The 26,133-nt window shown below is 38.3% G+C and overlaps 1 protein-coding gene and 1 non-coding gene across 8 annotated transcripts in view; one reads left to right on the forward strand and one right to left on the reverse strand.

Annotated features, from left to right (window-relative positions):
* Nucleotides 1-26,133, forward strand: part of LOC5572637 — a 348,615-nt gene that overhangs the window by 239,720 nt on the left and 82,762 nt on the right. The window lies entirely within an intron of this gene.
* Trnat-agu lies at nt 23,844-23,915 on the reverse strand. The gene has a single exon. It is a non-coding gene; the product is annotated as a tRNA-Thr (tRNA).

Here is a 26,133-nt window from a genome sequence, read left to right on the forward strand (position 1 = left end):
GTAAAGCTACTTATCAACAATATTTCAATTTGTATAGTTTGTACAAAATTCCCGCAACTATTCATAAAATTCTGGAACATTTAGTTTCGCTGGCTGGAGAAGCTGCCGCGTGCCAGCATAAACTTTTAAAACAAGTTAGGACCCAGCATGCAAGGAATCGTTCCAGAGAGGCCAACATGCATGACGTTTTTCTTCGCGCTTTTTATGAGTCAGATCCATTTTTAAGCTCCATTTGGGTTCGAAACGAAAACAAAACAACTCATAGATTTACCCTGAAGTATGGTATTCGACGATTCTAAATTGACGAAAATTTTGTGGATGAGAAGTTAACTCAGATGAAGAATAGTGTTTTATTGTTTCTGTGATAAACGAAAAAGGAAAATATATAAAAAAAACAATGGTAAGAAGAAGAAACCCCATATAATATGTCCAGATTTTGTAAGGTTGCCTCCCTTTTGCTTCTCATGGCTCTTTTTTTATCGGTTCTCAGAAATTAAAAAAATGCTTCTTGTGAGCCTGCTGTTCTCCGACGAAGAGCTTCTAGATCGGTTAAACAACTTTAAACAACTTGTAACCAACTGAGTTATTGGGTCACCAAGTGGATCGGTAGCTTAGTTGGTAAAGCACTCGTCTAGCATACAAGAGTCCTGGGTTCGAATCCCAGTCGAGCACGTGGATTTTTTTTAATAATTTCTCCCATAATTCATCTATCTTTAACACGTCTTCTTCTTCTTCTTTCTGGCGTTACGTCCCCACCGGGACAAAGCCTGCTTCTCAGATTAGTGTTCTTATGAGCACTTCCACAGTTATTAACTGAGAGCTTTCTTTGCCGATTGACCATTTTTGCATATGTATATCATGTGGCAGGTACGAAGATACTCTATGCCCTGGGAATCGAGGAAATTTCCTTTACGAAAAGATCCTTGACCAGCGGGATTCGAACACACGACCCTCAGCATGGTCATGCTGAATAGCTGCGCGTTTACCTCTACGGATATCTGTGCTTTAACAAGTTTAATGAGTTAATTAATTTAATAACCATGCGGATTGGATTACCGAACAGTTCAATATAAGCTTCAATTTTTATTTAATTTTGTTCCTCGTGACATTAAGAGAAATAATACTATCATATTACTGTATGAAATTTTCAATAATTTTCTCAAAGAGTTTCATATGATATTTTTTCAGATATTTTCCCAAAGATTCAGATATCATTCCGAAGATTTTCTTAGGTAAGGATAGATAGATAAATTGCTGTTGATTGATAGATAAAGCTCGAGAGAGCTCGAGGCTAGCTTATTTCCTATATTTCTTCAGGAGTTCATTTAAATATTGTTTCCTATGGAATCTCTTCGTGAATTTTCCTAAGGAATTCATCAAAGAATTCTGTTTTGTATATCTCAAGAATACAATCTGATTTTGTCAAATATAAATTAACTCAGAGATCATCAGGAAATCCTTTAAAGATTCTTTCGGATATTTTTTAAGAAAGCCCTAAGTCATCCAGGGTTTTATCCGGTGATTCTTCCATCGATTTCCATGGGACATCCTGCAAGACTTAGTTAATTCTTCCAAGTCCGGAAACTGGAAAAAAATATATTTTGAGCCTTAGCTCTTAGTTTATTCACGGTTTACTAAAGACTGATTTACATTTTGTTCTTAACCTACGAAGTTAGTTCTGGGTTAGTCCTGGAACGTGGGAACAGTTTGGGATTGTTTATGTTGCAGTCCATTCTGGTTTTCGCTAATGGATTCTGATGACTCTGCGTGCGGGTGGTCCGTAGCATCATGGCATTGGCGACATCGGTGATCGGCGTGATTTCAATAACGGCGATTGTTTGGATTATCGAAGAAAGTGGTCTGGGATATGTCATCCATCGTCTGATGAAATCGTGGGATCGATGGACTGATGATGCAGGCCGCGCTGTTGCTAACTCCTCCTCTCTTAAGTGACTTTGTCCTCAAAGTTACATGTGGATGGTGCGGAGTGCTGTTGGAGTATCGAAAAATGTTTGAAGTTCTTTCTTTCTTTCCTCTGATAGTTCCTCTGGATTTGATGTGAGAGATTTGCTTTCTGATAATGTTGAAGATGGTGATGGCTCCAAGTCATGAATTATGATAGTCTCAGCATCTTTGTTGAATGTGACTTTGATGTCTGATTGCTGTTTCCTTCTGAAAAAATAACAGAAAACTGCTATTGAACTCGAGACAATAATTACCGTCGAAAGTCCAACGCTTCCAAATACATTGAGTTTCCATGAAAGGGAATGATTTTGCAGCTTCAAGGTTTCCAATTCTTCTCGATGATCCAATGTAAGTTTTTGTAAGTATTCCATAGGTGGTTCATCGATGATATGAATTTCGTCTACTCGTAGTCCGGTTGTTGGATAGTATGGTCTACCAGGTATGGTGATTTCATAGTTGGAGTAGAGTTCTCCGTTAATATGAAGGTTACATTGGGTAAATTGTATCAGGAATGATCCGCTTAATGGTTGGCTGGAATTAGTGCAATTCGATGTAACTTCTACGACTGCGTCATTAATAAGGATGGTTCCGTCGTTGATCCTCTTTACGAGTCCTTTAGAGTATACCTTCTCAAATGTACAGTTAGAATGTTGTCCAGTTGTTAACCTGTGAATACACTCGTTAGCATGTTCGATTTGTGTATTTTCACATAGGAAGTAGTTGTTCTGTTCTTCGCAAGGTTGATCAATTTCATAGACATGTGTAGCGTTTCTAAGAATGTAATTCTTATTGAGCGAAATACGTTTCTCAGATTTGATTATTGAGTCTATGTAATCGTATTCATATGATACAAGTGATACCTGTGGGACTTTCAGCATGTAGACAATATGAGTATTGTTCAAAATTACTTGTGCTTTTGACTGCGATAGTAATTCTTCGAAGGACGTAATTTGTACATCATGAGTTTGTAGAAATGTAGCAATTTTGTTGAAATCTCTCATTGATAGGAGTTTGCTGCTGGGTATTCCATGTTTAGCCATGAGTATAGCTTCCTCGAGTGTCTCTACTTGATTCTGTAAGGAATCCAGATTAGAAAGAACTATTAATTGGTTGATTTCAATGGAATGATTTTTGGTGCGCTCATTCTCAATTTTTAGAACTTGGTTGGTGATGTCCGTTATTTCTTGAATCCGTTTGTCGATTGCCTGATTGATGAAGATTTGTTTGTTGTTTTGAAGTATTAGCGAGTTCATCGATGAGTTGATGAGTCGAAGGTCCTCGGCGTCGGGGCTTCCTGCGATCCATTTCCATACTGTTCCGATTGTGTCCCAACGTTTCGGTCTATTGTTGAATGGTTTGATTTTGAGAAATGTTTCGTACAATTTATAATTTTTGATTTGGATTAGTTCATAAAGTGGGTTAGTAAAGGGATTATTCTGGATATCATTATTGACATTATTGATGGTGTTGCCTATTTGAATGAGGTCTATTGGGTGAACGATTCGGATATAGCCCGTCTTTACTTTAGCTTCTCCTAGTGGTACTATTGCCAAGGGATTGTTTGTTAGGTCGTGGATTTGAATTCTGGCTATTATTGGGGACACGCAGATGGCGAGTCTGAAAGAAATGGAAAAATACATATTAAATTTTATTTCTTATTTGATTTTCTGAGATTTGTTTTGTGAATTTTCCTATTGTTTGAATCAATTACATAAGTATCATGATCTTCTTTGATTACAACCATATTATATCTATTTTTTCTTTTATTATTTGTAAATGTTTTTTCGTAAGCATAAGTATTTGGTGTATATGTTTCATATTTATTTGGTACAATGTTTTTTTCTTTGGCTTTAAACAATTTTGTAATTTTTTCATTATTTTTATCTCTTTGGATGGCGAATTCGTTAAAAGGTAAGTTATCGGGATTATCTCCAGTATAAATTTGTTTTGGTGTTTGTTTCGTAAAGGAATGAATTGTGTTATTGTATTTATGAGCTGCCTGTTGGATTAATTCATGAACTGACATATCAGGGTTAAGAGCTTTAGTACATCTGGCTATTTCTCTAATGGTCGAATGGCATCTTTCTACTTGGCCATTAGTTTCTGACCTATGAACAGGAGTTTTGAATATTTGAATGCCTAGATTTTTGATTTGCTGTTCAATGACATTTGATACAAATGAACTCTCATTGTCGATTACTATTTGCGCTGGAAGATCCCAATCATACAGAAGTTCAATAAGTACATTTTTGACATCTGCTATAGATTTGGATTTGATAGGCTTGATCTTCAAAAATTTGGAGAACTTGTCTAGGGATGTTATGAACATAAAATTTGCATTGTAAAGGAAAATATCAATATGTATTATTTCTCCTGGGTACTTAGGTATGGGAGTTTTAACTGGAATAAATTTTTGAGGTTTTCGGTCATATTTCTCCATTTTACAAATTTCACATTTGTTTACATAATTTTGAATAGTTTTGTTCATGCCAGGGAAGTAAAACTTTCTAATAAGCTGTAGAGAATTTTCTCTAGCGTTACGATGCGCAAAATTATGAATATTTTTAATTTCTTCTAGTTGATCTTCTTCTTCTTCTATATCATGAACAATTCTCTGCGAGTACCTAGCTCTAACTATTCTAGGATTGAAATTATCCTTATAGATCTCCTGAATTTTGCCCATTGTTGGTTCATCAGTCATTATGCCATTTAGTATACCGGGAATTAAGTACTCTCTTAGTTTGGATTTCAAAAAGTCATTCGTGAATTCTGGTTCGGAAAATATATGTCTTTGATATCTCTCAAATGGTCTATTTTGCTCATAACTGGAGATTTGATCAATTTTGAAAATTAATTGATTTCGAAATACATTGATTGGTGCTTCGGTAGAAGGTATAAAGGATGTGTCATCATCGTTTGCTGAGTGTTGTGTTGGGGTTAGTGAGTTAATTTGGATGCGAGAAAGTGCATCAGCTACAACGTTGGATTTTCCAGGTTTGTACTGCATTTCGTAGTCATGCTCTTCTAAAAATGATTTCCAACGTTTTAACTTTGCATTGTTATTTTTTGGGGATAAAGTAAAGGTTAGGGGAAGGTGATCAGTAAAGATCTTTAGTTTTGCTCCGTAAATAAAGTTTCGAAGCGTATGAAGAGCCCATACGACCGCGAGCATTTCTTTCTCATTGGTCGCATAATTCTCTTCTGTTTGAGAGAGTGTCCTGGAAATAAAAGTGATGGGTCTTTCACCATCGTGAAATTTTTGTGAAAGAACTGCACCTAGTGCTTTGTCTGAAGCATCGGTGGTCAGTATGAAGGGTAGGGTAAAATCTGGATAAGCAAGAACATCGTTTGAAGATAATATTTCTCTCAGGATTTTGAAAGCATGTTTTGCTTCGTCATCGAAAGTAATGGGAAAATTTTTGGATTGGTTCTTAGGAATCTGGCGATGGCCATCTTCCCCTCTTAAAAGTTTTGTTAAGGGTTTTGCAATTTTTGCATAATCCTTGACAAATCGCCTATAATAACCTGAAAGACCTAAAAATGCTCGTAAGTCTTTTAAGTTCTTAGGTTCTGGATAGTTGCGAATGCATTCAACTTTTTTCATATTTGGTTTTAATCCATTTTCAGACACAATGAAGCCAAGAAATTCAACTTCAGTGCGTAAAAATTCAGATTTGTCCGGTTGAATTTTAAAATTCGCTTTCCTTAGTGTTTCAAGTATAATTCTCAAGTTTTCCAAATGTTCTTCTAAAGTTTTTCCGAAAATAATGATGTCATCAATATAGACATGGCAAATTTTCCCTAAATGGTCTCTTAGGATATCATCCATTACTCTTTGAAAGATTGCTGGAGCATTCTTCAAGCCAAATGGTAAACGTACAAATTCATATTTACCATTGTTAATAGAAAAAGCTGTTTTTTCTATATCATTTTCGGCCATTGGAATTTGGTGAAATCCTGAAGCCAAATCCAAAGTCGTAAAATATTTATTGTTGCCCAAATTGGCTAAAACTGCAGAAGTATCTGGTATAGGGTACCTGTCACTAATGGTTTTTGCATTTAACTTCCTATAATCAATAACCATTCGATACTTTTTCTCATTTGAAGCGTCCAATTTTTTAGGAACGATCCAAACGGGTGAATTATATGGAGATCTTGATGCTCTAATGATTCCATCATTCAATAGCTTTTGAACTTGTTTGTTAACTTCACTTTTCAAAGCTTGTGGGTACGGGTAAGATTTGCTGTAGATAGCAGATTCATCTGTAGTCCTAATTTCAGCTTTTACTCTGGTAGTGAATGGTAATTTCTCGTCAGGGGGTTGAAATAAATCTTGAAATTCTTTCAAAAGTTTATCAAGTTCGGTTTTTTCATGCTTTTCTAAATGTTCATTTCGAATTTGAATTTTGTTAACTTCTTGTAATTTGTATTGAAGCAAGGGAATCATAAATTCATTATTTAAAATTAATTTTTCATTGGAAGTGTCAATAACTGCTTTGAGTTCTTTAAGGGTGTCATGGCCTATTATAGCGTCGAAAGATTTTAATTTATCCATGTGAAAAAATTTAACTTCCAAATCAGAATAAGGCTTGAAAAATTTAGCCTTTGAAAATTTATTTATTTTTATCTCTCCACCAACGGAAGAAACTGAAAATGGGGTTTTTACGTCGTGAGAAATGATTGCAAATTTAGGATGAATATAATTTTTATTCGACCCTGTATCTATGAGTATTTTTAATGGTTGTTTGGCCTTGCCATAGTACAGAAAATATGGTAAAGCCGAATTTATTCTAAAAAATTTAATTCTGCCTGTTCTTCAATTTCTTCAGGAACAGGTTCTCTACCTTGAGCTTCCATAGTTTGCATGTACCGTTCGAAGGTCTGTGTTGGCTCAGGATAGTATTCTTCATCGTCAGATGGAACAAAATCTGATCGTTCGCTGACTGGATCTTCAACATTGGGGTTTTGGTACATTTCGGTAGTGGCATGGAATAGTCTTGGACGTTTCAATGGGGGTTTTTGCTGATTTGAATTTTGGGGCCTATTGGAATAATTTATATTAGCGGTTCGCATAGATACATCAGTATCTAAGTGGTCCGCGCCTCTGAAGGGATTCCTCTGAGGAATTTGAGGTGGTGGATTGTAAGATTGTCTAGGAGGTGCCGGAGGAAAAGAAGGATAATGTTTAGGTGGCATCTGTGGTGGAATAAAAGGTGCTTGCCTTGGGGGGTAATAATTCGGGTGTGGATGAGCGGCTGGTCTCATCGGGATTCTAGGTATATTAGATAGTCTTGGTGGAAGGGCAGGAATTAAGTTCCTTGGTTTTGCGTGCATCTCAGGCACTTTATGACTTGTAACATTTTTTCTATATTCGATATTCTGAAACGATATACAGTATGAATAGGCATGAGCCAGTGAGTCAGGCTCATAGTTTTTCAAAAACCGCCCTATGTCTCCATCCAATCCTCGTATGAAAGCATCGATTGCTTTCCGATTATAGGTATCGATCATAGCTTTCTTCGCCTCTGGGTGTGAAAATCTAGAATCGGTACATATAGAATTGGCTATTAATGATAGGATTCTATTTACCCTATCGTAATATTTATCGAAAGTGTCTCCCCTTTGTTGACTACACATTAATTGGTAGTCCAATGTTTCGAGATCCCTCTTCTCACCGTAGTAGGTGGTAAGGGTTTTTTTAATCATTTTCCAATTAATGTTAACGTTAGACGCAACGAGGGCGTCATTTGCCTCTCCCTTTATCTTACGTCTAATAGATTTACAAATTACATGGAACTTGTTTTTCTCCTCAATTGAACTCCTTGAATGGGGAGTGTACAAATTGACGAGAGTTTCAGCGTCTTGAATAAAAAAGCTGAGCTCGTTCGGGTCACCATTGAAAGAAGGCAAACCTTTCACGAGGTCAGGTATATCTTCAATAGAGTCTGGGCTTATCGGAGACCCATCGGCTCTTACAAGATATAACGGTGGATCCGAGAAATCTTCTTGATTCGGAATCGCCGTTGCCTCTAATGTTGTAATTCTTGCGGTTAATGCTCTAATCTGATCGAGCAACTGATCCATTTTTGTATTTAGTATTGATAAAATTAAAACACTCAATTAATCACACTTATATTTCTCACTTACACTTGAATCACTCACTTGATTTCACTCACTCAAGATTACGATTGATACTAATTTAAACGTGATGTACGTAGTGGTTTTTCCAGTTAGTCGATTTATACACTTATTTAAAACAAAATTTTTTTCACTTATTAGTTGTTCACTTCTTTTTCTTTCTTAATCTGAAATAAAATTGTCGTATTAACTTTACTTACATAATAATTCCAAACATCTTCTGGGGATTCCAAGAGATTGCGGGATTTTATTGGTTGCTCCCCGTAACTCTAACGTGGGGGACGTCAAGCAATTGTGGAACGCGTGTCTGGTAGTCGAAATCCTATTACTTCCTTTGGTATACCCAACTCCGCCGAGTTCGGTAGAGACTAGTTGGGTCGGGCCAGAAAGGTGTCTTCCCTCCTTCTCAGCACGATCGCGGGATCCTTTTCACCCAGGTTGAGTGATTAGCTATCCTGGCTTACTGGTGGCGCGTTCCGTGCGGCTGCGCTGTGCGATCCGGATGGGTTTCCAAGTAGTATCAGGAAGGTGATATCCTCTATCAGATCAGCTTTCCTGGTGCGGATGGTGTCGCTTAGTGCCTGCGAAGCTCTTACGCTGCAGATCTTCTAAGTTGTCTCTAGCACTTCACACTACTTGTTAATTGCACTCACTTCTGGTCCCTATTCGGGCGCCAGTTAATTCTTCCAAGTCCGGAAACTGGAAAAAAATATATTTTGAGCCTTAGCTCTTAGTTTATTCACGGTTTACTAAAGACTGATTTACATTTTGTTCTTAACCTACGAAGTTAGTTCTGGGTTAGTCCTGGAACGTGGGAACAGTTTGGGATTGTTTATGTTGCAGTCCATTCTGGTTTTCGCTAATGGATTCTGATGACTCTGCGTGCGGGTGGTCCGTAGCATCATGGCATTGGCGACATCGGTGATCGGCGTGATTTCAATAACGGCGATTGTTTGGATTATCGAAGAAAGTGGTCTGGGATATGTCATCCATCGTCTGATGAAATCGTGGGATCGATGGACTGATGATGCAGGCCGCGCTGTTGCTAACTACTTTTGATTGGAACTTCTTAAAAATTCAATCAGAAATTTCTCCAAAGATGCCGTCAGGGATGCCTTATAAAATTGTGCTTCAGAATTTCTTGAGGATTTTAATTTGGAAATGATCTGAGGACATCTCCATTAATTACTCAGAGACTTCTTTAGGAGTTCTTTGGATTTATCAAGGATATCTTTTATACAAGTATTCTTCCAGGAATTTTACAGGCATTGCTCCATGGAAATGTGAATGAATTTTTTTAGAAATTTGAGAAAAAGTTGAATAAAAAATTCGAGAGGTATTTCCAAAACAAATTTTGAAGTAACCTCTGATGTTAGTTAGTGGAACTTGTGTGGAATTTTAAATAAACTAGTGAGGAACCTTAAATAATCTTTTTAGATACCATGGGATTTTTTTTTTTTTTTGAGAAACTCATTGAGAATTGTTTGGAAGAACTGCCTTTGGAATCACTGGATGAAATTCCTAGAAACTAATATAGGGGATGGATTTATGATGAAACGGGTGGTAAATGACTGGTACTACTTCGCGTACCTGTAGGTATAAAATAGACCCCATTTGTGGTCCTTAGCCTCTTGTCCAGTAACTCCTATCCCTACCTCCCCGTGGTGCCGCCTGGGATACGAGTAACCGTAGGGAAGATCGGGTAACCAACCCTGATGGAACCTTGGTCGTATGCTGACAGGGAAGGGGGGCTCCTCTCCTCTCTTCTGAGGGTGTAGCTTATCAGAGCGTCTGTTCTCCATGGTAGGGGCGGCTCAAAACAGCGTCTGTTCTCCATGTTAGGAGCGGCTGATCATCGTCCTAGTGCCAGCGTGGGACTCTAAACAGTGCTGTGCACGATGATCCTCCGGCGAGACAGGGGGTTGGTGCAGGCCTTACAAGCCAGCCGTAAAAATCATCAGTACAGGAAGCATACAATGTAAATTCGGACCGGAACAATCGGCATAGACCCAGGCATCGAAAACGGACTAACGATTGGAAACTCGGATCATGGAACTGTAAGTCTCTCAATTTCTTGGGAAGTACCCGCATTCTTTCCGAATTATTGAGGGTCCGCAAGTTTGACATCGTAGCGCTGCAGGAGGTTTGCTGGAAAGGGTCGACGGTACATACGTATAGGGATGGTTATACCATCTACCAGAGCTGCGGCAATAGACATGAGCTGGGCACAGCTTTTATCGTGATGGGCGAAATGCAGAGGCACGTGATTGGGTGGTGGCCAATCGACAACAGAATGTGCAAGTTGAGGATCAAAGGCCGTTTCTTCAATATCAGCATAATCATCGTGCACAGCCCTCACCTAGCAAGTGACGATGGCGATAAGGACGCTTTCTACGCGCAGCTGGAACGTGAATACGACGGCTGCCCAAGCCATGATGTCAAAATCGTTATCGGAGATCTCAACGCTCAGGTTGGCCAGGAGAAGGAATTTAGACCGATTATAGGGAAGTTCAGCGCACACCAGCTTACGAACGAAAACGGCCTTAGACTGATTGATTTCGCCGCCTCCAAAAACATGGCCATACGTAGTACCTACTTCCAGCACAGCCTTCCGTATCGGTACACCTGGAGATCACCCCACCAAACTGAATCACAAATCGACCACGTTTTGATTGATGGAAGACACTTCTCGGACATTATCGACGTCAGAACTTATCGCGGCGCAAACATCGATTCGGACCACTACCTAGTGACGGTTAAAGTGCGCCAACGACTCTCCGTTGTGAACAACATTCGGTACCGACGCCCGCCACGGTACAATCTGGAACGACTCAAGCTACCCGAAGTCGCAACTGATTACACGCAAAGCCTTGAAGCAGCGTTGCCGGAAGAGGGAGAGCTCACCGAAGCCCCTCTTGAGGACTGCTGGAGTAGTCTAAAAGCAGCCATAAACAACGCAGCGGAAGGTGCCATTGGGTTCGTGGAAGCAAATCGACGGAACGGTTGGTTCGACGAGGAGTGTCAGACGGTTTTGGACGAGAAGAATGCAGCGCGGGCGATGATGCTGCAGCAAGGCACCCGTCAAAACGTGGAACGATACAAACAGAAGCGAAGACAGCAGACCCATCTATTCCGGGATAAAAAGCGCCGCCTGGAAGAGTTGGAGTGCGAAGAGATGGAGCAGCTGTATCGTTCTCAAGAAATACGTAAGTTCTACAAGAAACTGAATGCATCCCGCACAGGCTTTGTGCCGCGAGCCGAAATGTGCCGGGATAAGGATGGAGGTATCTTGACGGACGAACGTGAGGTGATTGAAAGGTGGAAGCAGCACTACGATGAACACCTAAACGGCGCAGAGCAGGAAGATCAAGACAGCAGGAGGAATGGCTTCATCAGTACGGCGGATGAGGGAGACGTGCCAACTCCCACAATAGGCGAAGTTAAGGATGCTATCAAACAGCTCAAGAACAACAAAGCAGCTGGAAAGGATGGTATTGGAGCGGAACTTATTAAAATGGGCCCGGACAGGTTGGCCACTTGTCTGCACCGATTGATAGCCAGGATCTGGGATACAGAACAGCTACCGGAGGAGTGGCAGGAGGGAATAATATACCCAATATACAAAAAGGGTGACAAGTTAGAATGTGAGAACTATCGAGCGATCACCATTCTTAATGCAGCCTATAAAGTGCTTTCCCAGATCATCTTCCGCCGTCTATCGCCACTGGCAAGCAGATTTGTGGGAAGTTATCAAGCCGGATTTGTGGACGGGCGATCAACGACAGACCAAATCTTTATGTTGCGGCAGATCCTCCAAAAGTGTCGCGAATATCAAGTACCTACGCACCACCTATTCATCGATTTCAAAGCGGCCTATGATACCATCGACCGCGAAGAGCTATGGAAGATTATGGACGAGAATGGTTTTCCCGGGAAACTGACTAGACTGATCAAAGCAACGATGGATAGTGTACAGTGCTGTGTGAAGATATCGGGTGCATTATCGGACCCGTTTGAAACACGCAAAGGACTTCGACAAGGCGATGGTCTTTCCTGCCTCCTGTTCAATATTGCGCTAGAAGGTGTTATGAAACGGGCGGGCTTCAACATGCGGGGCACGATCTTCAATAAATCCAGCCAGTTCATCTGTTTCGCTGACGACGTGGACATTGTCGGAAGAACGTTCCAGGTGGTTGCTGAACAGTATACCAGGCTGAAACGTGAAGCAGATCGGGTTGGATTGAAGGTAAGTACGTCGAAGACGAAATATCTGCTGGCTGGAGGAACCGAGCGCGATAGAGCTCGCATAGGCAGACGCGTGACGATCGACGGGGATGAGTTCGAGGTGGTAGACGAATTCGTCTACCTCGGATCATTGATAACGTCGGATAACAACTGCAGCAGAGAAATTCGAAGACGTATCATCGCCGGAAGTCGTGCTTACTATGGACTCCACAAGACCTTGCGGTCTGGTAAACTTCACTTCCGTACTAAGTGTACCATGTACAAGACGCTTATAAGACCGGTAGTCCTCTACGGGTATGAGACGTGGACAATGCTCGAAGAGGACCTGCAAGCGCTAGGAGTTTTTGAACGACGTGTGCTTAGGACGATCTTCGGCGGAGTATGTGAGAACGGCGTATGGAGGAGAAGAATGAACCACGAGCTTGCGCAACTCTACGGTGAACCCAGTATCACGAAAGTCGCCAAAGCTGGAAGGGTACGATGGGTGGGACACGTTGTGAGAATGCCGGACAACAATCCCGCAAAAATGGTGTTCAACTCAAATCCGGCCGGTACAAGACGAAGGGGAGCGCAACGAGCTAGGTGGTTTGACCAAGTGGAGCAGGATCTTGGAAGTGTGGGGCGATCGAGGAATTGGAGGTTAGCAGCCATGGACCGAGTTAGTTGGCGTAACATTGTGACGCAGGTCATGTCTTGAAGGACGTAGAGCCAGCAAAAGTAAAGTTAAGTAATTTATGATGAAACACAGGTTCAAATTGAAGGAATTTTTTGAAAAGTTTTTAATAGATTTTCTCGAATAATCCCTCGAGCATTTTTAGAGCAATTCTTTGGAGATACCGTGGATAAAATAACGTAAAAATTTGTGTTGGATTTGTTGAAAAAAAAAATACGAACATATTTTTCCAAAAGCTCTGGAATTTACTTTTGCGGATTTTCGTGGACAAAATTTTGTAAAAAGCTGGAAGATCTCCTAGAGTAACAACAAGAAAATTTGGTTGAAGAGGAAAAATATATGGATGAAGTCCAAGGATAGTGTTTGGATTTTTTAAAGTAATCGCTGAGCAAATTATTAGAGTAAGTAATGTTGAAGTGCCCGAGAATTTGCTGGGGAAATTTCCAAAGATATTCTTTGAAAAATATCTGGAAGAATATCTGGGATATTTGGTAGAGGAATCGCTAGAAGAAATTCTGGAGAAATCCCTGAATGTGTTCTGAAAGTATAACGAATAAAATCTCTGCATTAACCACTAGGATAATTCCTGAAGCTTTACCTCGAGAAATCTGAGATGAATTTGTTGAAAAACAAGTTAAATAGTCTCGTAATAGTCTTTGAAGGTTTCTCTGGATCCTGCAGAATTTTGCATTCGAATGCTTTGGAAGTTAATTGAAAACAGGGACTTTAGAGACATTATTAAAATATTAAGACTTTAGAGACCTTTCATCAAAAATAAACCAAATTAATAGATCAAAAATGCACCATTTTTTCACAAGTTCTCAAAAAACTCTTCTTTTTAGAATCTATGTCGGCATTAACAATCATTTGAAGATATTCTGATATTACTTGCGGAACCGACATTTCTCATTGAAAATTTCATTGGCTGTTATTTTGTTTTAGTCAATTCACTAAAAAAAAACAAAATTTGGATTATACAAAAACATGCAAATGTTTTTTTGAAGTTTTCAAGATTATTTACGGATGGAGTTGTACCAGAAAGATAAATGTTCATTACTTTAAAACGGTTGCACCAATTTGTTTCATTTTTTCGTTCTGGTCAATGAACACGGTTCATACAAATTTTAAAAATTAGTGCCTTCTTGTACCAACTAGATTTGACGCGAACAGTAACTTTGCATGCCTTGTGAGCACGTGGATCATTCTCCGCCGCCACGCACCGTTCTCCTGCACATCCTGCACATGCACTATCCCAGCCGTCTGTCAGCATGTATTTTGTTTTTGAGGTTATTTACCACTAAATGAACTTAGGTTGATTCAAGTTTCAGGCGAGTGTACAGATCTGCCATCGATTCAAATGTTCTGCCGACAATATCCATATCATCCGCGAAGCAAACAAATTGGCCAGATCTTGTGAAAACCGAACCTTGGTTGTTGCAACCGGCTCCCCTGATGACACCTTCTATTACAATACGATTCAGGGTAGGGTAGTCTATGAAAAATTGATGTTTTGCCCATAATTTTTTATTTCAAATCCTATCAAAATTACGTCTTCTACAAAGTTTTAGAGCTAGTTGAAACGCGCATTTAAATGGAAGAATTAAGTGATTATATTCATTCGTTTATAAGATATAATCATTTTTATTCAAAAATATCTTATTTTTCGAACGTCAATATCTTAAAAGGGGGAAAACGGGGATACAATTTGCGCAGGATCTGAAAGGTATAACTTAGAGGTTTACAAGCATGCTACAAATTCATGATTTCAGCTGAAACATTGATGTATGCTATTGAAAACGAAGTCAAAACTAACAAAAATCTGTTCAATCGAGTATTTTTTTTTTTTTTTTTTTCAATAAATACAAATCTTTTGTAATATAGTTAATTTAACAGCCTGTTCATTGGAAACGTGCAAAGAATTAAAACATGTTTTCGTTAATGATATAAAACATAAAACAATCAGACTCATAATCCGGGCACGCGAATTTTGTAAGGCGTATTGGTTGAAATATTTCCCTGATATGTGGCATCCAATTCTCAGGAAGTGGCAGTCAATTGCAACTCAACTTTAATGTGTTTCAATCTGTTTTATACCCTGGGAGTTGTAAACACTTTCTAGCTCGATGTTAGTTGAACCAGCTAAAATTATTTTTTTTCGAAACTATTCATATGAGTAGGATTCATTCGTGCTGTTCAGAATTTGAATCACAGTGGTAAGAATATGTGGCAAAATAATCACACACGATGGTTCACGATTAAGCCATGCAAATACATTTAATATTTCAAACACATCTGCTGATAGTTGCCTATTAGATGCTCTTCAAGTCAGTGAAAACCACATGTTCGTAATATTAATCCAAAATAAGTATAATATGTTTTCAAACGAATCATATTTAGAACTTTACCGAAATGTTCAATACTTCATCTGAAATCACGAATTTACAGTAAAATAATGCTCGTTACCACATCAAAATTCTCCAGAGATATGATATACCATTTGAATCTCGAAGTTGCCCTTCAGATCCTGCACAAATTGCATCCCCATTGTTCCCCCTTTCTAAGATATTGAAGTTTAAAAATATGTTTTTTTTTAATACAAATTATCATATCTCATAAACGAATGAACAGAAAAACTTAATTCTTTAATCAATATGCGCATTTGAACTAATTCGAAAAACTTGTAGAAGACGAAATTTTGATAGCTTTTGAAATAAAAAAGTTATGGGCAAAACATCCATTTTTCACGGACCACCCTACCCTGCATCATTGAAAACGCCATAGAAAAAGCTGCAGTAGACTTACAAGGTTGGCGTCTTCGCCAAAGTTGTTCAAAATTAAACGAAGAACAACTTCCTAGAACACCTCAAAGCGCTAACTTGAAAAGCATGAAAGGTGGTAAATATATGATCGTATTTTGGTGGAACATTTTAATGTCTCTTAATTTCAAAATGTAGCCCTCATTATATGTAACCATTTTTCCGATGACACTTTTGTTCTAATAAATCATCTTCATAGTCAGAATATTTATTTCCTCCTAATTTTGCGGTCTGGCCCAATGTGCAATGTCACTAAGATGGAGTGTTCGGGCTAGATCTTCACGCAGTTTTGCACACCATCCATACTTGCTCTAATCAATCTTGTAAGCTTCCCGAGAAAACTGTTCTTGTCCATGACCTTCCATAGCTCTACACGGTTAATACTGTCGTATGCCGTTTTGAACTCAATGATCAGGTGGTGCGTAGGGACCTGGCACTCACGGCATTTCTGGAGGATTTGCCACACGGATAATATCTGGTCCGTTGTCGAGCGACCGTGAATTAAACCTGATTTATAACTTGCCAACTTGTTTGCTATAGTTGACAAAAGACGGAATATTATCTGGGATAGTACTTTATAGACGACATTTACGATAATGATTGCACCACAATTTTCAAACTCTAGTTGCTCCCCCTTTTTGTAGATGGGCCATATAACACCTCACGATTATTATACTATGAAGTTGAACATTTAAGTATATGCACCAAACTGTAGTGCGAGTAGTGATTGAAATGTGAAATGTGACCTCGTTTGATGAATTTGATCGGAAGAGATACAAATGTTTCTACCGTTCGCTGTTGTGAAAAGAACGACACTCGGTTAACACAACCTGTGAGAAGTACTGGATCTCTATCGATGAATTATTATTTCAAACACAATGATGTTGCTGTTGCCAAGATCGGCCAACTTTCAGCAATGTGGGAGCCGAAGTCGAAGGAAGTGGCCATGGCTTATGTCAGTCTTATTATCCACATATGATTGAAGCAGTTGCAACCTGGAATTTTCGACACCTAAAATACGAAGTTTCTCCAAGTTTAAGCATTGGAGCTACGTTTGGTAAGATGCGCTGTCCAGCGCACGGAAGCAAATGAAATATTGAACAATTCTCACAGAAACGGAAAATTTTGTCATTCTTGGCCACCGGAAAGCTACCGTTCATTGCTTCAAGTGCAACATACAACCCCTGGTGGTAACACAGCGAGATTCACGATCCAGGAGAGTCAACACAACAATCGTTGGTACACAACTGTAATTTGGTGAGATCGTTTCAAATCATTTATATTATATTTTTTGATTACATTGCACACAACGGGAATATGGTTGAGCTCACCAAATAGGAGACTACCCTGTATACTATAATGTTCCAAATCATGTCTGATGTTTCAAAAATGTATTATCAATTTAACAGAAAACTGTTTTTAGTTTTTGTTTAGCGGGAAAGGGGCGAAATAAGTTTTCATTTCGTTTCAGAGAGCGAGTAAAGGCGCTTAAGCCTAGGCTCTAGAGCCAGGACATGAGGAGGAAATACCTGTGTCCCATCCCAGGAGAAACTACAACAATGGAGTGCGCATTAACTTTCTTAGCAACGCCACTCCCAACGATCTTACCTATAACCCTGAGTTGAAACGGTTGGTACGGTTGTCCCCGTTTCTTCATACCTCAAATTGGAAATTTTTCGCCTATCATGTTATCCATTCGTGGTTAACCTGATCGTCGTAATCTTTCCAGTTGTCTTCAATCCCAAAGTCTGCACAGTGGGCCTGGCCATTTTAATATTTGTGTAATATTACTGATATTCTGCAAATATTAATGCTGACAAGAAAATACCTTAACAAATCTAGGTATTTCCAGGATGCTTTTCAATATTGGCTGTGCAAGCGCTTAGATTAGATTAGATTAGATTAGATTAGATTAGATGTGCCATATAACACCTCACTTTCACTCTTGCGGTAGCTGTTTTCTCTCTCAGATTCTGACTATGCAGACAAGCGGCCAACCTATCCGGGTCCATCTTGATGAGTTCTGATCTGCTACCATTCTTGCTAGCAGCCTTGTTGTTCTTGAACTGTTGAATGGCATTCTGTAGTATTCAGATATTAAGTAATCACATTACACTAACTGCCCATAAAAGCATAACTGTCCCATATGGATTTTTGAACCAACACCTTTTTACATCTTAAACTTCATGTTTTAATATATACTTTACTGTGTATATGAAATTTAACACACTTTGTTTGAAAATGTTGTGGAAAAATATGAAGTTGGTGCAGCCCCATATTGTAAAATAAAGGCATAACTGTCTTCATATGAACTTTCTACCCAAATAGCAACTGCAATACGTGAATTGTGTTCATGTTTATATTTTTTGCTGATAATTAGAAGCAAAATGAGTTATCGGTGCAGTGATGCTAAATGAATATAGCATACATAAATGTATTAGAAAATTATAAACATTTGTATGAGAAGACAAACTTTGAAACTTTGAGTGTTATTTTCTCAATGCCTACTAATTCCATATGGGACAGTTATGCTTTTATGGGCAGCTAAGCTACTCCAAATTTTAAGTAGGCCATGACTTATACAAGACCTAACATTAGACTGATTAAGAACTGTAACTCAATAAACGTTCAAACTGATAACACGTATTTTACTAAACATTCCATCGAGGGAGCTGGATGGTTTCCACTGTCTGCTGTGTTGACGTAGCCATCACCTCCGCTTTTCTAGGCTTTTCTGACCTTCTATGCCTGTGTTCTCTGCGCTTTTAACCTTCCGAACCTCCTTTCAATCACCCCGCGTCCGTCCGTCAAGAAACTCCCATCCTTATGTCAGCACATTTAAACTCACAGCATGAAGCCTTTATGGAATGTGTTAAGCTTGTGATAGAACTTCCGTGTTTATTGAGGACGGTACAGCCAAAGACAAATTAAAGACCTCCATGTCCTTTGCAGTTGCCCAAAATTTTATGGCTCATAAGGTAATCTAGAATGCCGTGAAAAGTGTACTGCGATCTGTCAAACTTGGGTACCTTTTGCATTACCGAGGGACCAAATGCAGTACTAGAAGTGGTACCCAATCTGAGCTCGAGTGGGACGGACCTGGTACAGCAACTCAATATCTGGACATTCCCCCAAATCCACAGCGAGTTTGCTATTTCTACTTTAGTCTGTATCGTTTCACGTTTTGCAATACTGCAGCATTGCAACCCGCGCTGCATTCTTCTTCTCCGAAAACTTTTGGCATTTCTCGTTGAACCGATCTCTTCTTAATTTTTTTTGACAGCCCTCCAGCAAGCATGGGAAAAATCACTCACTCGCCCGAACGCTACCGATAAAAAAAAGCAAAAAATAAGCTGCTACCGAACATTCAGTGACAGCTGATCCGTACTGGGTGGAGTGTAGCATGAAAGCGTCGAAATCGATTGTGTAAAAGCCAAAATCTGAAGGAACACGAAGAGAAGTGAATACCAATACACTTGTATCTGCGAGGCACGAGTGAACGCATTTAGCAACCATTTTCCGAATGCATTTGACAGACTGAGCAGATTCCCACTCACTGAATCCACTGTAATTGCCAGTCAATGAACGCTCATCTGCACTCAAACCCGAATGCCACTCGACCGGAATCATAATGTAAACACTCATTCGGTATTGCATTCAGCTGCTTTCGGCTTTCAGACTCGGTAGCGACTCAATCGATTGTCGATTTTTGTTCCGCTTAGTGCTCGTCGGAGAAGCAGAGTGGGCACTGCATGGCCCATTGAAACGTTCGGCTTGGTTAAAGAAATGGCAGTCTCCCGACTGTGCGTGGAAGCGAGTGAGGGAAATGCAATACCTGAGTGAGTGTTTCCCATGCTCTCCATTCAGCAGTCCTTAAGAGGGGCACCATCGAGTTCACCCTCATCCGGCAACGCTATCTCAAGATACTGCGCGTATGCATTTGCGACATCTGTTGCTTCAGACGCGCTAGATTATACCGAGGCGAGCGTCAGTACCGTACATCGTTGATGACGGATAGTTTTAGACGAAGTTTCACAATCACCAGATAGCGATCGGAGTCAATGTGAACGTCAGATAGGTTCAGACGCCGGTTATGTCGGAGAAGTGCTTAATCAAAACGTGATCGATTTGCGATTCTGTCTGCTGAGGTGAGTTCCTGGTGTACCGATACGGGAAGCTGTGCTAGAAATAGGTGCTACCAATGACCATACTCTCGAAGGCGACGAAATCTATCTGTCGTAGGCCGTTCTCGTTCGTTAGCCAGTGGGCGCTGAGCTTTCCAATAGTCGGTTTTCTACTGAAACTCAACAATAACGTATTATCACCGATCAGTTTTAATTAACTTCTCACCCATAATAGAATAAACACTAAAGCTTTCCTTGAAGTATCATAATCAATTAATACACAAATCCTTAATCATTTTGCCATCGTTTACGGACTCAATCTTCGAAGAATGCCACAATATTACCCTTCTATCGAAAGATGGAAAGCGAAAGTCATCTCTCCTACCACAAGAAACGTGAGCCAATATCTCCTTTACCGTGAAGTGCCAAATGCCACATCATCGTTCAGGTTCGATCCTTGCTTCCTCTAGCTACCAACATATTCCTTCCTTCCGATTCAATACTTTTCATGAACTTCTTCGTCTTATTGTTGTAGGTATTCCTTCGTCATCACCACCCGCCTTTAAGCACGAAAGAAAAGTCAGTTTTTCCCTATTAGGTTTCCACATCTACACCCATCGGAAAGATTATTCGGATGAGCGAGCAATTTCTCCCCTCGCCTAAGGAGGACGCAGCCCCCACACGTGTTTACGGTTGAACTTTCTGGAAGCCATCAAAACGTCGGTCGGCAGCCGTCGAAAAGTCATCCCTTAAATGCCTTATGCTAAATTATTTGATCAATACGGTATTAATTGAAAGTAAATGGATGTGGGGGAGGCGACGAAGCGATAAACTTGATGATTGATGATGACGAGGCTCCACTGACTTTTGGAACACTTTGTCTGGCAGAGAAAGGTTGATCGTAAACAATTTGAGGATTTTGTTTGGCAGATAGGTTTCGGCGGAAGTTAATAGTGTTTTATGATGTAGGTTAAAGGAAATTTTGACCGTGGAAATTTCTTGGCAAATTGAATTTTCGTATAATAATGATTCATCCTAAGTAACAATTCCGATTCTATTTGGATTGGTTCCATTTTTATCTTGGTTTTTTGATAAGCACGATCATTACTTGCAGATTTAAAGCATATTTAAATCCAATTCAAATTTTATATACAAAAAAAATCAAGTGAATAGATTTTAACACTGTAAGAATTATTTATCTTATCAGTATTTATCTTGAGTCATACTTTCTTCTAGCTTTCACATCATCTCTGAATTGTTTTGAAATCTCATTGTAACATCATTTTCCCATTTCTAACTTTCAAACTTGTTCGCTTCATCGAGTTGAATGAGCAATTTGTCATCTAAACAAGCACTCGAAACCTCGAATAATACGAAGGAAAATTGAGTCAAAATGTTTTCCGAAAAAGTTTTCCTCCCAACAATCGTTACCGAAGAATGAATGGTAGCGGAAAAAATCAGTTGGGGAGCTGCTTCTCGGAACCGAACATCAGCATGCCTTCTTTATTCGGATATAACAGATGAGATAAGCCAAAAGTCAAAGGAAAAGTAGCAAGAAAGAATAAAAGTTATCCAAATACTGTAATTGAATAGACTTGAGTTCACAAAGATTCCTTCCGACGAATGCCCTTCACGAGCTCTCACGAAACGGAAAACTGATAAGAGTGATCCTACTTGTTTCTTTTCTGTGCTGTTGCCCCTCTCCGCTGCTGTCGACCGTGTGATGACAAATAAGGTAAATTGTTTTGCTTCATTTCCTCTTCAGAATGGAGAAACTTGTTACCATTATCGTTATATCGACATTATCATTAACATCGTCATTATATGAGCGTTTGAACTTCTCGAGAGTTTATTCTGGCATGGTGCTGCTGTTGATTTTCCCACTGGAGCTATCTCAAAGGGAACCTTTTGTCGCCTACCTAATTGTTTGTTTATTCTGTCATTTCATTTTATTTGATTAACAATTTTCTACCTGGATTGCGTTAGCAGTCGTCGTTTGTTGACTGTGGCTGTTTTCACGGACTATGGATGAAAGCCCAGAAGAGTACTCAGGGGAGTACGTGCCCCTTGTTGGTTTGTAATATTTAACATTTTAACTGTACAATTCACGAGTTACAAACGAATAAAGTCCATCAATAAATAACTATAGAAACGCTAATGTAAAATGTGTATGAAAATGTCCGCGTGATCTGTGGGGATTTGAATTTGAAACTTGTAACCATCTAAGTTATTGGGTCACCAAGTAGCTCGGTAGCTTTGTTGGTAAAGCGCTCGTCTAGCAAACAAGAGTCCTGGGTTCAAATCCCAGCCGAGCAAATTTTTTTTCCATAATTTCACCCATTATTTATCCATCCGTACCACGCGTAATGAGTTAATTAATTTGATTAATTATATTTGATTAAACTTATTAACCGTGCGGATTGGATTACCGAACAGCTCAATACATGTGTTAATATATAATTGAACTATTTGTTCGAGAAAACACATAAGTATATTTAGTAAAAATGTTCGAAACCAACAACAATATTTTGCAAGAGTCATTGTTTTCAATCAATTGCGTTTTTTGGGTTTAATGTGCCGAAATAATTTTTCAATGTTCCATAAAACGTAATTACAAAGGTTTATAAGATTTTTATCAAGAAGAAGTTTGTTTCTTTGGGTTAAGCTCAGATCAGATCAGCCGCTTATCTTACTTAAATAAAACCTAAATCACGTCAAAACACACAGTCTAAGCGAAAATATGTTTGTGACTCCAACGCTTCAGATATAAGTATTTTCCATCATTTGACAAGCGCGAATCTTCTATACAAGGTCTGTGAAGAATTTCACCAGATCGTTGTTGTTTTAAAAGCTTCAATCATAATGTTACAAAGAACTTAATGTCTACTTGACAAATATAGAAGGTATGCTTCCAAATCCTCTTATATAAAATGTACAAATAAAATGCATGTCCAAAAGGAAAAATATATTCTAAACAGCAAAAGAGCAAAACAACTAATAAATTAAAATTATGACTCGTTTTTACTTTCCATTTAACAACTGTTGTAGACCATGGTACGATGATTTTCGCATTTTTTCTGGGCCGTACTGTATAAAAAAAAAATATTCTAAACGGACTGAAAATATACGGTAAGTTTCCTGCAACTCAAAATGCTGAGGATATAAAATACAATTCAAATATTGGCTTGTTATTCACCTATTCAATTGTCGATATTGTTACAATCTATACCAAAACCTATGTAGTGCAATTTTGTCGAACATCCTAATATAACTATCAGTTTGATACGTGCGTAGCACTTTTCGTCACTCATCATAATCAACTGTAACTGTGGACATATTCGCTTTCTTGAATACACGAAACAAAAAACGTTGTTGATTGAAACAGCTCTATACACTTTCCTTGCAAATTTTCATGACATATTATTTATCCCCTACATTCTCAAAACTGTCAAAAATTATTTTCGATGTGTCTTGAGTGGTTTCTGCAACAAGTTGAGGTATTCTTGGTTGATTAAAAACTAGACTAAAATTCTCAAAAGTGTTATAACCCATCACATTATCAACATATTTTTAAACCTAGTCGTTATATCAACTGTCAAGAAAATATGTCTTCCTAATATAAGAGCGTTACAATGGTTCAGAGCTCACATCTCAGCCATCATACAAAAATATTATAATTTTAATTTACCGTTGGAAACACTCAAGACCAGCATTGCAGTAAAAAATATCAAACAGCGTTGTCGCAAGACCATTAGAGAATGGGCGGTTTCCATTAGGAATGTTTACCAAACCTATAAAAAACTTTTTCGGTGCCAAATTAATGAACTCATTACGCGTGGTAAAGATGGACAAATTATGGGTGAAATTATGAAAAAAATCCACGTGCTCGGCTGGGATTCGAACCCAGGACTCTTGTTAACTAGACGAGCGCTTTACCAACTAAGCTACCGAGCCACTTGATGACCCAATAACTGAGTTGGTTACAAGTTTAGAATACAGACCACGCGGACCCTTTTCATAACCCATATCCATCCATCTCATTTTCCTACACACGCGGAAAGAGTGAGTGCGATTTATTTAGTGTTAAAAAGACAATTTACACCGTCTTCAGCCAAAGGCTGCACAGACTGAACATTACTAACATTAGACAACGGACACATGGAACGACCAGTGGACCAGTGAAGAATTTTTCGTTTGACGAAAAGTTTTCTCCGACTGGGGCGGGAATCGAACCCACACTCCGTAGCGCAATACGCCTAAACGACTGACGCCGCTAACCGCACGGCTACGAAGCCGTGAAATTGCTTGCCTATCGTGTTGTATAAAAATAAAGAAAAATCCTGTTTCATGAGCCTGTTTGCCCATAAAGTAACATCACAAGCGATGACCTTAAGTTTTCTTCATATAAATTTCTTTATAGAAGTTAAGTTACCATGTTTAACGAAAACAATATTCTTGATTTACACTCGAAAATTAATTTACTCAAATACTATGAAAATCCCAGTTGTTATACCTTAATCTAAAATCAAAATCAAAAGCAATATGTATTTTTTAACATTAAATTGATTGTCCACTTGAGTGGAAGTAATATGTTTGGATACACTCAAAAGTATTTCACTTAAAACTGTGATATTAATAGTTTTTCAGTAAAATAATTTTTGTGTTTGATTGAAAATTTCTGTTTTTTTTTTCTTTAGCATGCTTACTTGACTGCTATAAATAAAATAATTATAAAAAAACTTAAATTTGTATTTTCAGGCAAACAAATTTAATTTTGTTAATACCTATTTGTACTCAATAATGTTCATTTGACTTCTGCAATAAATTTAATGTAAAAAAAACTACATATCATTGCCTCAGATTTTGATTAAAAGGAATACAATTAAAACAATGGGATTTTTCAGTTTTTTGTTAGTATAATAAATTTTGAGTGCAATCAAAAAGTACATTTGAAATTCAATTGTGTAAATATAACTTCTATAAGTAAACTTATACCGAACAAGTAAAATGTCATCACTTATGATTTACAGGGAAACAGGCTCATGATGAAGTTTTTTTTCTCATGTGAAAGAAATATTGAGTGTACCTAATCAAAAATTTTCATTACTTCTCAAACATATTCACTTAACTTCTTCAATTAATTTTATGTCGAAAAAACTAAAATCTATCGATTTGATTTTTTTACTAGCATATATGTTTATTTAACATGGTTTTACGTAATTTCTTGGGTAAAATAAATTTTGAGTGTAATTAGAAATCTCTATTTTCAATTAAAACATGTTGACCTAACTTTAATAAGCAAAATCACTCCAAAACGGCTACGTGTTATCGCTTTGAATTTAAACTTACAGGCAAACAAGCTCATGAGATAGGGTTTCTCGTAGTTTTTTAGGTTAAAAAAGTTTGAAGTTTTACAAGAAAATATCTTTTTCTTCTCACACATGTTCACTTTACTTCTTGAAGCTAATTAATGCCGAAAGAACTACTTTGTAATTTGATTTCCAGGCAACAGACTCAAGAAAAAAGGGGTTTTTAAGAATTGCTTGTTAGGTACCGTAAAACGGGATAACTTTGATAGTTTTTTCGAAGAAAACTTGAATATTTATGCATGCTGTTTCAAAGAATTTTATTTCATATTTTTAAAACAAGTACTGGTATCCTAACTATCGATTTCAGTTGATAGATTTCCAAAAGATTTATTCTTAATGGATATATAATTTTTCATATAATCGAAAGTCGGTTTTCTGTTTTGGGGTAACTTTGATAATGGAGCATCACTCAAACAAAATTGAATGAATTACAGAACAATTGTAGGGCGTTGCATATCTTTAGGCGTTTAACGCTATATGGAAATTTCTGACTTAGATTACAAAAATGGTCCCAGTTTGTAAAAATAGTATTCGCTTAGAGTTTTGAGACCGAATTCGAGTTCGACTATAACTAGGCTATCAAGTATAAGTGACGAATTCATAATAACTTCATCAAATAGTGATCGTAGAACAGATTGTTTGAGAGCATTTCAAAATTGCTAAAATCTTATAAATTTTCCACATATGCATATAAATCCTCAAATGTACTTGATTCCAACGGAAATAGCTTTAACATGAAGTGTCATACTAAAACTCTTTACTTTTGCATTCGTTTTGCTTAACAGATTAACAGGAACTTTGTT

The sequence above is a fragment of the Aedes aegypti genome, chromosome 2 (assembly GCF_002204515.2).
Source record: "Aedes aegypti strain LVP_AGWG chromosome 2, AaegL5.0 Primary Assembly, whole genome shotgun sequence".
NCBI lineage: Eukaryota > Metazoa > Arthropoda > Insecta > Diptera > Culicidae > Aedes > Aedes aegypti.